This window comes from Scyliorhinus canicula, chromosome 17, assembly GCF_902713615.1.
Source record: "Scyliorhinus canicula chromosome 17, sScyCan1.1, whole genome shotgun sequence".
Classification (NCBI taxonomy): Eukaryota; Metazoa; Chordata; class Chondrichthyes; order Carcharhiniformes; family Scyliorhinidae; genus Scyliorhinus; species Scyliorhinus canicula.
The window spans coordinates 51656688-51671008 of record NC_052162.1 but is presented as its reverse complement, the minus strand read 5'-3'; the positions used below and the strand labels follow the sequence as shown (position 1 = coordinate 51671008).

At 49.1% G+C, this 14321-nt stretch overlaps 1 protein-coding gene across 3 annotated transcripts in view; it reads left to right on the top strand.

The window, feature by feature from the left end:
• The window catches only part of frmpd3 (FERM and PDZ domain containing 3), a 648120-nt gene that overhangs the window by 167013 nt on the left and 466786 nt on the right, over positions 1-14321 (top strand). The window lies entirely within an intron of this gene.

Here is a 14321-nt window from a genome sequence, read left to right as displayed (position 1 = left end):
TACTTTCAAAAAAGACTCAAGGAATTAACCCTGATGACCTAGCTAGTATTTTATCCCTCAATCGACATCACAAAAACAAACTATCTGGCAATGATCAAATTGATGTTTGTGGAAAATTGAGCACAGATTTTCTGCCTTACAACATTGATTACACGTCTAAAAATTACTTTGTTAGTTGTAAGTGCTTTGAGATGGCTTGTGGCTGTGAGAGGTGCTATATAAATGCAAGTCTTTCCTTTATTATTGTTGTATCACAACCATGTCCCTGCTGCTAGACACTCTGTTGCCCTGACTGCCATGACCACTGAAAGACCTAGGGGGTGTATCAACGACAGCATCGCACCCAGCACGGATCTGGGCTCCAGGTAAATAGCGGGAGAGGGCAAAACCGAGATTCACGGCAGGCATGAACCATTTTCCAATTCACCCAGTCCGCTCCCGATGGGGCGTTCCCGATCTCGCCACAAATTAGCAAGAATGTCATTAACTCTAATTTGTATTCATTTCAATCTCATTAACAATATTGAAGCCGAATGCAGCGGCGTCCTGGGAATTACCTGACACAGGTGCCATATCTCAGAGGATGATTAGTGCATTGCATTTCCATCAAACTTTGATGCCTGCACTGTGGGCCTGAACTCTTGGAGCGTCATCACCACAAAGGCAGCTGCTAAAAATCAAGGCTGGGCTTCACCACTGAGGATCCTCTGGGGCCCAAAGGGTGAGCGTCTGTATGGGCGGAGGGCAGCTGAGCACGGTCTCCCTAATGTTCCCGGCAGAGGTCTGGGGTTTAGGGGCTCCTGATATTGCCATGGGGTGAGTGTACACAACAAGGTTTTCCAGCACAACAGGCTTGCTGGATGGCACTGTGGGTGAAAGAGGGAGAGTCATGGTGAGGGTGGGGAGTCGGGGAATTTGAGAGTCCGGGTAAGGAAGCCCCAGCTGATTGTCATTTTCCTTCGCCAATTCCTTCCAGATATAAAATTTTTTGCTGGTGTGGATCCCGCGGAGGCTGCCCTCACCGTGTTAAAAGCAGCCGAGGCGGGCAGACAGTGAAGATGGCAGCAATGCCAACACAAACCAGTAGGGGCTGGTTTAGCTCACTGGGCTAAATCGCTGGCTTTTAAAGCAGACCCAGGCAGGCCAGCAGCGCGGGTTCAATTCCCGTACCAGCCTCCCCGGACAGGCGCCGGAATGTGGCGACTAGGGGTTTTTCACAGTAACTTCATTGAAGCCTACTCGTGACAATAAGCGATTTTCATTTCATTTCATTCATTTTCAGGCAGGACCACATGAGCAAGGAGCCACCGCACACCCTGAAGACCTGGCTGCCCATCAGGCTTAGGAGGAGACCAAAAGGGAAGACCTGTGATGGCCCAAGGTTTACAGGCATCTATGGTCCTTCCATGAGCAGACGAATAGCCTATGCTACAGAAGATTGCATCTCAACAGGGAGACTGTGTGGCATCTGTGTCATGTCCGCACGGACATGACAATCCATAGAAGAGGAGGAGGTCACCTGCTCCCGGTAGCTGTGACAGTCACTGCAGCACTAATAATCTATGTAAGAAGTCTTTGATTCGGGTAATCAAATCATTACAGATCCAGAGATAGGAGGTGATCCCAGGTTAAAGATGTGTGAATTGTCTCAAGCCAGGACAGTTGGTAGGATTTTGCAAGTCCAGGCCAGATGGTAGGGGGTGAATATAATGTGACAATCTAAGATCCCGGTTGAGGCCGCACTCATGCGTGCGGAACTTCGCTATAAGTTTTTGCCAAGCAAAAACCCTCAACCCGCAAATGCTCGCATTCCAAGCATTGTCTGGCATCTCTGACTTTGTCTATATAAATGTTTCTGGAACATACCTCTCCATTCACCTGAGGAAGGAGCAGTGCTCCGAAAGCTCGTGTTTGAAACAAACCTGTTGGATTTTAACCTGGTGTTGTAAGACTTCTTACTGTGCCCACCCCAGTCCAACGCTGGCATCTCCACATCATGGCTAATAATCTATGCCACCGGGTCATTCCAAGGCTCAAGCGGGGCCTCTGTGGCATATCGCAGTCAGCAACCCACAGGTTCATCCGTGAGGTGATGGATGCTCTGTTTGTCCAGATATCGGATTATATCACCTTTGACCTGGACCAGGCCGAGCAAGGTGCCCAGGCTGCAGTTTGCCACCATCGCTGGGATGCCCCAGGTCCAGAGGGCCATTGATGGCAAGCAGGTCGACCTACGATCACCGGGGCATCAGGAAGGGGTCCACTCCCTGAATGTTCTGATCATGTGTGACCACTGCCTCAGAATCATGCTCGCTGCACTGGACGCGTGCATGACAGGTACAAGCTGGAGCACTCAGATTCCCAGTATCTTCGAGGACCACCCCAAGATGATGAGTCAGCTTGTGGGGACAAGGGATACCCGCTGAGGACATGGCTGATGATGCCGTTGCGGAATCCTTTGACCAAGGCAGGGACTCGATACAATGAGGCTCACACTGCCACCCATGTTGTCATTCAACGGTGCATCAGGCTGCTCACAATGCGATTCCGATGCCTTGACCACTACTGGACGTGCCCTGCAGTAAAATCCCCAGAATGTCTCCGGCTTTGTGTCTGTTGTGCCCTCCACAATCTACCCTCCACAATCTGGAGGAGGAGGATGAGGAGGAGGAGACAGAGGCAGGGGGATCTGCAGCCTCATCTGAGGGGGAGGAAGCAGACCAGGAGGGGCTGGAGAATGTGCCTGAGGTAGAGCCAGAAGGTGGAGGACAGGCTGCGGCGTGGTTTCGACATACAAGGAGGACCAGTGAGGTCCTCAGCATCTCCAGATTCTCCCAGGATGAGACAGTGCCCATCAACCCCCCCCCTCCAATTCCTCACCCTCCAACCCCTCCCCCTCAAAGAGGTGGGGGGAGGAGGCAACAGGAGTGCAAACAGGCCTAGTGTGACGACTAAAATGACAGAGGCTTCACATGTACGAGGTGTGGCATGTTTTAATAGTGAACATTTTAAGTGACAGATTTCCATTCCCCCTAGCTACAGACAGTGACCTCACCTGTGCCCACTCAGTGCTCCTCACTCCTCTTGATCTTCCATGGTCTGCTGCTACATCTAGGTGTGTCCCTAGGATGTCCACCAGAGGTGGAGGCAACCCGCTGCTTTCCGTACCCGGGGGCCTTTGGTACCCTTGGTGGGCATCCTCTGGACGGCCTGGAGCTGTCAGGTACGGCCGACTTCCAGTGTCACAAGCGTTCCCACACCACCCTGTTCCGCCCCCTGCCCTTGAGATACACCGGTGTCAGGTGGGGGTATTCAGAAGAACTGGAGGCCGCCATAGTCTCCTTGATAGCAGACCCGCGTTAGGTCCTGTGCTTCCTTCTCCCTGAGGGTGCCTGCAGGACGCTGGGGACTCCATGGGATGGAGGGAAGGCTGGAATGAGGTACGGAAGCCTCTTAGTCATCTGGTTCTGCCAGTCCTGGAGGCTCTCCATTGTCTGCTCTATGGTGTCGATGCCCTCAGCGATGGTCCTCAGTGACTCAGCCACACTCTGGAGTGCCTTGGCAATGTCCACCTCTGTTTGGGACATGCCTCTCATCAACTGGCCATGATGTCGAGGCCCTCTGCAATGGTCATCACAAACTGATCAACGCGTTGGAAACCACCAATCAAGACCCGGAAGTCATCCTGGAGGTTTTTCATTGCGGTCTCCACCCTAGCAGTGTTGTTGTGGGTGCTAGGCATTGCCAGCACCATCCCTTGCGCCTCAAAGGCTTTGACACTCCTCCAACTGGCCTTGCAGTTACTGGAAAGAACTTTGGAAGAATCTTTTCCAATGCTTGACATCTGGCTGGGACCCAGCTGAGTCCAAGGATCCAAGAGACCTTTGACTGCTATCTCCCTTGGATATTCCTGCCATCACTTGATGTGCATCGGCAACTGTGTGGTGCTCACCAAATAGTTCTGCTGAAGCCTGTAACTAATGTCACCCATCGAGGTGTGTCTCTGCGGTGGTGGGAGGTGGGAATGACAGCTGTTATACATCGCCGGTGTTCTCCTCAGAGCTCTCCTCTCAGGTGTTCTCTTTGGTGGTGAGGGGGGGGGGGGGGGGGGAGCACAACTCCGGATGGTCCAGCCCCATCAGATGATGATCCTGCTAGACAATGGTCATGGGAAGGGTAATTTTGTGGGACATCAACAGCTCACTGGTCATCTGAATGAAGGGGCAGTGGATCCTCACCTCTGTGACACAGGTTGACCTTGCTGTTGGTCACCGATCACCTCGTACAACCCTGCGATCTCCACGGTCTGTTTCTCATGGTGGGCGAGGACTCGGACCTCTGGGATTCCTCCCCCGGCCTTTGTCCTTTCCCTTATTGAAGGGTTATCTGTCAACTGTTCTTCGCTATTGCTTTCACTGAGCACTGACACTCATCTCCTATTAACACATTCTACTATCTGATCTGTATGCCACTATCAGCACCTTCTATAGCCCTTAACACTGCTGTTAACACTTCATTTGTCTTGTGCCTTAAACACCTTTGTGCAATCTCTCCTGGCTGCCACCTATCCCTAACCATCCATTTTGCTCCAACTGGTCCACCTCCTCCTCAACATTATAAAATCCCTCACATTTCTCCCTCTCTTTAACTCTGAAGAAGTCACATGGACTCAAATCTTTTTTCTCTCCACGGATGCTATCGGACCGGCAGAGTTTTCCAGAATTTTCTATTCTTATTTATTTAGTAATGTTTACTTCACTTGATTCTTGTACAGGAAATATTTTTGTTCAAAGCATGAACTTTTGTGGCAAAACAAGTTAATATTTGCGAGTTCAAATATCTTTTTAAAAGTTAGTGGTCTCCCTCAAGATGGTAACACAGTTGCAAAGTTGGGCACGTGCAGTTAGGCGGGCACATATGTACAAACTAAAATCTGGAGCATGCTGTTTGGCATTGTCCGAATTACTGTATCAATTAATATTGGGCACAAATCTTTTGAAAGCATATACTGTGAGGTCCAGCTGATCAGCATATCAACTGTGAAACAAATAGAACTGGCTTCTTGAGCCATACATTTTTGCTCCTCTGCTACCACTCACTTTTGTTTTTGACACATTTAGTACCATTTCATGTAGCTCACTATCTAATTCCTCAAGTAGATGTATCTGAGCTGGTGCTTGGAAGGGTAGGTATCTGATGTGAATTGTCAGTAGATCTTTGTCAGAGGCTAGCTTTCTTTAACACACCCAGGTAACAAAACATTTTAAAGGCATTGCAATCATAGAATACCTGCAGTGCAGAAGGAGGCCATTCGGCCCATCAAGTCTGCACTGACCCTCCGATAGAGCACTCTATCCCGGTCCAGTCCCCCACCCTATCCCAATAATCCCACCTGACCTTTTGGACACTATGGAGCAATTTAACATGGCCAATCCACCTAACCCTACACATCTTTGGACTGTGGGAGGAAACCGGAGCACCCGGAGGAAACCCACGCGGACAGAGGGAGAATGTACAAACTCCACATAGTCACCCAAGGTTGGAATCGAACCCGGATCCTTGGCGCTGAGAGGCAGCAGTGCTAACCACTGCTTCTATTATGAGAAGTCATCAACTGCACTTCCAACAGAAGGTGTTTCAATATATGATTTGACGCCAATAAGTGAATGGGAAAATAAGGTGAAAAGAAAGAGCGGAAGAAAGTGATTGGAATGAAGCTTGATTTTGGTCCTTTCTTGCCACATTCCCACCACCAATCTGCTCTGACTGCTATATCCAGGATTTGCAAGAATTCTTCCAAATACCAGGGGTAGTGAATGATGTTTAGGGGTTTTCTTCCTATATGTGCTCCTTCTCCTTTGTTTTGGGTAATATTTTCTTTTATCATAACTTGACTGGGGAGAAGGATGAGTGAGGGGACACTTCCAGACAAAGGCTAGCGAGGCAAGAAAGGGCAGTAAAGGCAAACTCTAATAGCATTTTAAGGCAACGTGAGTGGGAGGTGATTGTAAATGTTACAGATGCTTAGTACAATGAATTAATGGAATGTGTTTTCTGACCTTAACTAACTCGATAAATTCATTAGACTTCTTTCTACATTACCTCCAAGTTATTAGCATTAGCTCTAGTTGACGCCTCCTGTCATTGTTATTTAGCAGCTGAAAATAAAACGGGGGGTAGTGAACAACATGTTTGGTTGGTGCCTTTCTTTGGATTTAAGGCTAATTTGGAAATCTGCTGAATGCAGCAAGTTGGTAAAATAGCTCAATGATGTTGTTTTGCAGCATTAGTATGATAGCAATGAGGTGCAGGCCTGATCCTCGCCTGCTAGTTCAAGTGGTCTCTCCTCATAAGGCTTAAGGCATCTCAGCTCGGGCATGTCTCCGGCAGGCTGTGCCCACTCACATGGGTTGCCACCACACTGCCAGATCTCCATTTCTCTCCCTTGTTCCCACCTGGTTCATAGCTGATCTTTCCTCCCACACTTGCTGCATGTAAGTGGAATTGAGCGATTGCAGGAAGCAAGAACCTGACCACTTGCTTCGGCCCAATTATAATCACTTCCTGGACCCCCTGGGGAAGATTTTCTAGCCCTCAGGGTCTTGGTGATGGCCCCCAGGTGCCCCAATGGATGGATGTCTTTGTATATTTCGTAGCCTTGATAGCCAAAGTAACATTAACTGGGGGTTAACAATTACAGTAAGAGTACTCAAGAACAACAACACAACTTCCATTTACATAATGACCGTCAGATTGAAAAATGAGCAATGGAACTTCAAGGAGGCAGAAGGAAAGAAATAGACACTGTGCTGTTGAAGGAAGCAATAAGAAAGATGACATAAAGCTTGAGGTGAATTTTCCGAATGGTCCGAGAGAAGGGAGGAAGTGGTGGGACAGAGGAATTTAATAAGGGAATTCTTAAATGAAAGAACTTCTTTGTAAACATCAATACAATTGTGCTTAGAAATTGATTGTCAAATGGATATAGATATGCTCAACCTTTATTGCTAAAATAAAGACTGAGGGTGTTCAACATATGGGCAAAATCTTACCATATTTTTTTCAAAGTATTAGTTCCAATGAGAAAATGTTGGAAAAACTCACCGAATATTGAGCCTCTTAAACAATTTTTCCCTCCCCCATGTGATTCAGGCTTCCCTCATGGTGACCTCCCTCTGATACGTTCGCCCCAGGAAAATTTGTCATGCTGCCCTAACCCACTCCCCCCCCCCCCCCCCCCCCCCCCCTCCCCCCCAACTTTCCATGGTCCCTCACTCAGTAGATAATTTGCTCCTTATATCCTCGCTCCCACTCTCCTCCCACACAAGACAGATTTCATCACCACCTCCTGCCTACTCTGTCTCTTTGCAGGACAAACTTGAGCACAAGCCATGTGAGTGGGCACAGCCTGCCGGAGTCATGCCCGAGCTGAGATGCCTTAAGCCTTATGAGGAGAGACCACTTGAACTAGCAGGCGAGGATCAGGCCTGCACCTATGCAGAGGGAGAGGTGGGACAGCAGACATAAGTGAGAACCCTCAACACAGGCAGCCATGGTGCAAGCCTTGCGTAAGGTGACTTTCTCCCATCATTATTCCCCATGACGCACTAATGCCATCTCGCTTCCCTTGCTGGTCAATCAATTGACCAGCCTCATGCACTCTGGAGACCATATATATGTCCAGCTCCGAGGGAGACATCTCAGAAACAAACATCGAGGCGGAATCACATCCGTAACCCGGACCCTCCACCAGCTCAGATACTCACACCCCGGTTTCTGGGTCACTCACTGGTGAACACCTCACAGCTGAAGACACAGTAGGTGGAAGAAGGAACGTCTCAGGGATCCAGCATTCAGAGGGATGCCGGAGCCCAGGACTTGCTGACCAATGACATGTACGGTCATCCCAGAGCAGATGGAGCTACTAAGGCAGAGTCACGAGCATCAGGAAGGGATGTCAACATTCCTCCTTGGACTGCAAGGCTGACTAGAGGAGTCCCATCACCTTCTGTCCGAGGAGATGGTGCTGTCACTCCAACGCAATGAGGCCAACACAGCGAGGGTGGCAGACACAGTGGAGACCTTGGCACAGGATGTGCATTCCATTGCAGGGGATGTCCACTCCATGGTTCAGGTTATGGCCTTTATGGTTGAGGGCTTGAACAGCATGGTGCAAGCACTAATGGGAATCCACGAGTAACAGCGCCCGAGGACGGCGGGACTTCTGGATTTCACACCAGCTGTCCCTCTATTCCGTGGAAGACCCCACGGACCCCCGGACAACAAAAAGAAAGTGGATGGGCAGCCCAGAGCCTTCCATCCAGGAGATCCTGGGGTTGTCTGCCCCATTTGACACCCCCTCCGTGAGAGCAAAACACCTCCATCCTCGCACACTTGAGGAGGGCAGCACAGAAACACCTGTGCAGTCCAAAATAGGCCCGGACCCCCAGGGGACATCTGCCAGGGCCATCTCAGGCAACAGGGTATGGAAGTCAGCAGGTCACCTCAACCTCAGCTGTGGATCTTGGGGAGACACCTAGATGTAGCAGGAGGCTGAGGAAGAGTACCTACTGAGCACTGGTGAACCTAGGCACTAGTAGAGATGAATCACCATTGTAATATCACTCTTCTATTAAAATACATTTTGTTCACCTGTACAGAACCCCCACGCTGTCATGTCATGGTGCAATGCTCGTCAAGCCCCCACGCACACTTGGCACTTCTTCCTGTGGAGTGTGAGAATGGCAGCCCTATGTCCCACCACCCACACTGATTGCACAGTAAAGATGCATCACTGCAGGCATGCCCCCCCCCCCCCGTCCCACCCCAACCCCTCATCCATGGAAGGTTAAACAATGCCCGCTCAACACTCAGGTCTCCCATTTCTGACATTCTCTATTGATGAGGATGCCAAGGGCTGAGCCTGTCCACCTTCCTGGTGAGTGGTGAAAAACACCAGGATCCCTGACCTCTGAGGATTTGTTATTCAGTGTCGCTGGGCCCCATGAGAAGCCTGTTCAGTGACAGCTGTCTATCACACAGAAGTCAGACATTTCACTGAAAGAGGAGCCTCGCTTTGTCCTCACTGCAAGTCATCATCGTTCTCCTGCAGTGTCCGGCCAATCACTTTAGTACGCTGCAATGAGGGTAGCCACCATCACGATGACTTCCTGCAGGCACCTATGTAGTGAATGGACCTAATCCTGGACATCCCCAAATCAAGAGTCAGTGAGGGTGTCCCTAGCCCTGTGTCCCATGTGAGCTCTGGCCATCATTTGAGGACCTTCCACCTCCTGCTCCGTGGGTTGTCCCTCACTGCCCTCCCCGACACCATTTGAAGCTATGTGGCACTCCGCTATGTCTTCCTGGTCCAGTTGCTCTCCCTGCTATAGTGCTAGGTTGTGCAGAGCGAAGCACATCGCCATGATGCAGGCTCCCTTTTGGGGCTGTATTGGAGGGTTCCCCCAAACAGTCCAGACACCCGAAAATGCATCTTGAGCAGTCCAATCGGCTGATTAACCAGCGCACAAGTTGGAGCAAGAGCCTCTTTATAGTGAGTCTCAGCAGGTAATTGTGGCCTTCACATGGGCATCATTACCCACCTGCTAAGTAGGTAACCTTTGTTTCAGAGGATCCAACCCTCTAGCTGCTGCTCTCCATCCTCTGGGACAGACAGTCTTTTCCGGCACTGGAACTCTCTTATCTGAAGGTAGGAAGTTGTACGCCGGAATACCAGTGGCCGGTAGTGTCTCCTACAAAGCTCTGCCACCTGTGGCCCTGCTCCCAGCAGATCAATGGGCCCTATCTCCCCATCCTTTGCAGGGCATTCTTTCTGGCTGGGTGCAGCAGCACGTCAGTGTCGCTGCTGCTGTCAATTGCAATCAAAAGAATTGCCGGAATCCATGATTCTCCACAATCAAAAACTGAAAGGAAGAGAACCTCAAAGTGAGTGATGAGGAGTCCAATAAGGCTTCATCCACAGACCTCTCGGGATTTGGGGCGTTCAGTCATCCGCATCCCCCTATGTGAGCACCTTACCACTCAGCCTCCCTCCCTTCCCCTCTCACACAATAGCTACTTCCCACAGTTGTCCATCTTAACTCTACATGAATGACGCGCATTGAACCTTGAGAGCCTCAGTGGGCCATATAACTCACCTGTGGGTGGGGAGTGAGTGCAGTTGAGTGCATTCAATGGACCCGAGTTCTCACCTCATGAGGGAACACAATGCAAACCCCTGTTATCCCTTAAACGGGGTGACTGATGAGTGATTTCACCATAACTCCTTGCATTGGGGCTACATCTGCAACACCTCTCTGTTATGTAGACATGAGTATGAACTTTGAAGTTAAGTGCTTGGGGGCTAGGCTTCCAACTATTTTCATCAACATAAATAACCAATTAAACTAATTCAAATAAACTGAGGGATCAATTAAAAAGACAATCCCTTCAAGGGAAACTGACTTAAATAAAATGCAAATTACAAATGAGACTTAAAACATGAAACCAAAATGTGATGAGCATTCAATAAGCCACCCCAGCCCCTGCAGCACCCAATGGGCATGGAAGATCTCAAGGGTGTCAGTGGACACTGCATGCTCCCACTCCAGGGACACCTGGCTGTGAATGTAGCCACAGTAGAGGGGCAGACAGTCTGGCCGGACCACCCCCTTGATTGCCCACCGCCCGAACCTGTTAAGTTTGGCCAGCTCGAGGAGCAGGTTCATGATGAGGTCCTCCTCCTTTCCCGCTCCTCTCTGCACCGAGTGCCCGTAGATCAGGAGCATGAGGCTGAAGTGCAAACAAAACTTCAGCAATAGTTTTTAGGTTTAAAAATTGGATGCCAATCAGTGGCACACTCATGCATTGCAATGCTGACTAAATTTGCACAATTGACATGTCAAGGAAGGTTCATGGAGCTAAATAGACAACTGGCTTCCTCTTGTGGCAGGAGAGGCATACCCCCATCCACTCTGGAAGGGCAATGCCTCGGTGGTTATATTGCCACAAGCACAGCAAGGAGGACACGGGAAGTACTCCATGCATACCAGCTGCCAGACCCTTTTTTTAAATATAAGTTTAGAGTTCCCAATTCATTTTTTCCAATTAAGGGGCAATTTAGTGTGGCCAATCCAACTATCCTGCACCTCTTTGGGTTGTGGGGGCGAAACCCACACAAACACGGGGAGAATATGCAAACTCCACACAGACAGTGACCCAGAGCTGGCATCGAACTGGGAAATCGGCGCCATGAGGCAGCAATGCTAACCACTGCACCATCTGCCAGACCCTTTTATACCTAGACATGAAGGGCCTCTAATGCCTGCGAGTGATCCTACCCCCTGAGATGCCGATATTGAACATCACCAGCACCCTCCCCCCCAGGACCTAAGTTGAACTTATTGAGTCCCCTGTGTCCTCTCCATGCATGTCGACCGTAGTGCTCACTTCCAATATCCTCTTCGGAGGTGAGGTCACCAGATTCTTATTTTATACAGCTGTTGTAAATTGCGCCGGCATGACATCACCCCAGCTACCAATGAATCTTAATTGAGGGAGGGGAAGTCCCTGCAGCAAGTCTCACTAATTATATTATGTTGTATTAAAATTAATTTCCTGGCCTTCTGCGGTGTTTTTCTCATTACACCACCGGTGAGGGGCCTGAAAAATCACCGGTGAGAATTGCATTTTCCGATTCTCACCGAATTGTCCGCCTGTGTTGCAGTTCTCGCTGGCAGTTAACACAGGCTGAAAATCATGCTGTTGCAGTCAGAGATTATATGTTAGTTGGAACAGAAAGAATAATAATATCGAAAGACGAGTGATTAGGCTGATTATGATGGAAATATTTCCAGCAAAGCCTTTGTTCTGATTGCCGATCTGCTTGGACCAGGGTAATCAGCATGTACTCAGGGGACTCTGCAAGATTTTATGAATAATTAGCACAAGCTTCCAACCTGATAGCAGATGTGCAAAATCTGGCTAATAACTTTTCCCGGGGGCACTCTCCCATCAGCAAAGTTTACTCACCCTGCAGAGGCAGGTAGCTAATTAATGTAGTTCAATTATCCCCTATTTTGGAACTTTATTGTTTTTTTCCAGATGTTGCGTGGGCAATCTGCAGCTAAAGTCTCCTCGCAGAAGGTGAGAGCAGCGCAGGAGGTTGCAGCAACATGAAAGGCATATGCTAAAGAGACGTTGTTCTTTGCAGCATACCCACTAAGAAATATTTTAATTTGGAAACATTTTTCTTGCAGACGGATCGAGCAATCTGTGCTGGGCATCAGACTGTAGCTGTCCATTCTAGCATTGGTATTGTGGTGTAAAGATCTGATACATATTAGGTTAACATGGGACTGGGTTCAGCACTGTATGTAAGAGGACCAACAGTAAGGTGTCAGACCAGTGCTGGCCAGCGCTGTGTCTACAAGCAGGAATGGAGATACTTCCTGTAGCTTGAGCCCTTTGATGTGTAAATGTACATAGCTCTTGTAGTTAATAAATAGGTACAGTTAACCTACTTATGACTACAAAGTACTCATTAAGACCTACCAAACAGTATCTGAAGACCTACAACATGGTGCCAGTGAATGGAAAACCCCAAACTGTCGTAAAAATGCAGAGGAAAACTAAAATCCTTCAAGACTAAAGACAAATTCAAAGAAGCATTCTGACCTGAAGAACAGCGCGAGAAGCAGACAGACGGAAATCACCAAGCAGAAGCTCTCGATAAAGACTTGGAAGCTGAAAGTAGAAATTTAAAATTTCTCACTGCAGAGGAAACTCTGGAGGTCCAACTCCAATTCCCAGAGGCAGAGTCGGCAGACTGAACAAGGGTGAGCTGAAACCATTAAAATTCCAGGACGCAGCAGGTCCTGAGAAACCTATGGCGGGGGGGGGGCAGTTCAGTGGGCAGAAAGTGCCATTGAAGAACTCTGTTGGAATAACCAGATTTCGGAGCCAATGCCTGCACATGTCGCGGCGTCTGAGCTCGCTCCGCAAAGGGAAGAAAATAACAATTAATTCTGAAGAATCGCAACTAAAGAATCAGCTTAGGACATCAGTGAATGCCTACATTTGACATGTTTGCAATCAAAAAAGCATAGCACTGGAACGGAGATGACCTAAGTTCAGGAAACCAGAATATGGAAGCAGTTTGGTTAGATATGAGAAATGGTAAAGGGAAGATGTGACTTGTGGGAGTCGTATAGAGGCCCCCTAACAGTAATACATGGCAGGGTGCAGCATAGAGGAAAAAATAAGTGGAGCATGTCAGAAAGGCATGGCGATAATCATGGGAGATTTTAATCTACATATAAACTGCAAAAGTCTGATGGGCAAAGGTAACCTAGATAAGGGACGTGATTCAGCGGCCACGTGCCCAGCACGGATCGGGGCGCACAGGTGAATAGCAGTAGAGGGCATAATCGAGAATCGCACCCGGCACAAACCATTTTGCGATTCACCCGGCAGCAGCCTCCTGGGAATTACCCGACTCCCCAGCCAAAAGTCACATGGGGATTGTTTGGAACTCCTTTCCAAAAAACAGGAACCTGCCGCAGTGCATCCTGAGGGGAAGTGAGTAGCCATTTCCATTTTCCAGCATGCAGCTCAAGGACACCACAGCTGCTGCCCTAGTGGTCGGGGGAGACCCTCAGGGACGTTGGGCTTTGTCAGGAGGTTGAAGCGTTTCAGGTTGGCAACCACAATTGCTGCCTGTCTTTCCTACCAAACACTGAGCCCTGCTGCTGCTTCTATCCTGAAATTCAATTTCACTCCCTTTGACTGTGAGCAGCCTCTAGCTTCACAGCTGAAGGCTATTTCAAATAGGAAATTAGCCTTGGTGGTTGTGAGACGACTTCACGTTCCTCAACTCCAGTGTCGCCTTGAAGGCACATGTGCCATGCCTCAGAGAATGATTAGTGGAATGGATGTCAAGCAAACCTTGACGCCTGAGCAGTGTGCCTGAAATCTTGGAGCATCAGCATCATAAAGGCAGCTGAGAAAAATGAAACACTGAACAGCAGGACTTCAGCACTGAGGATCCTCTTGAGGCCAAGGGGTAAGTGTGTGGATGAGCAGAGGACAGCTGAGCACGTCCTCGCTCGTGTTCCTGCAGGGGTCTGGGGACGAGAAGCTCCAGATCTGACCGGGGTGAGTGTGCAGAGCAAGGTTTGCCAGCACAACTGACTCGCTGGATGGCACTCTAAGAGAAGATGGGACAGTCATGGTAAGGTTGGAAAAGGCTTGGCGAATTTGAGGCTTCCGGCATGGAAGCACTACTTATTTTCCATCTCTTTCCTTCTCCAATTTCTTCACGA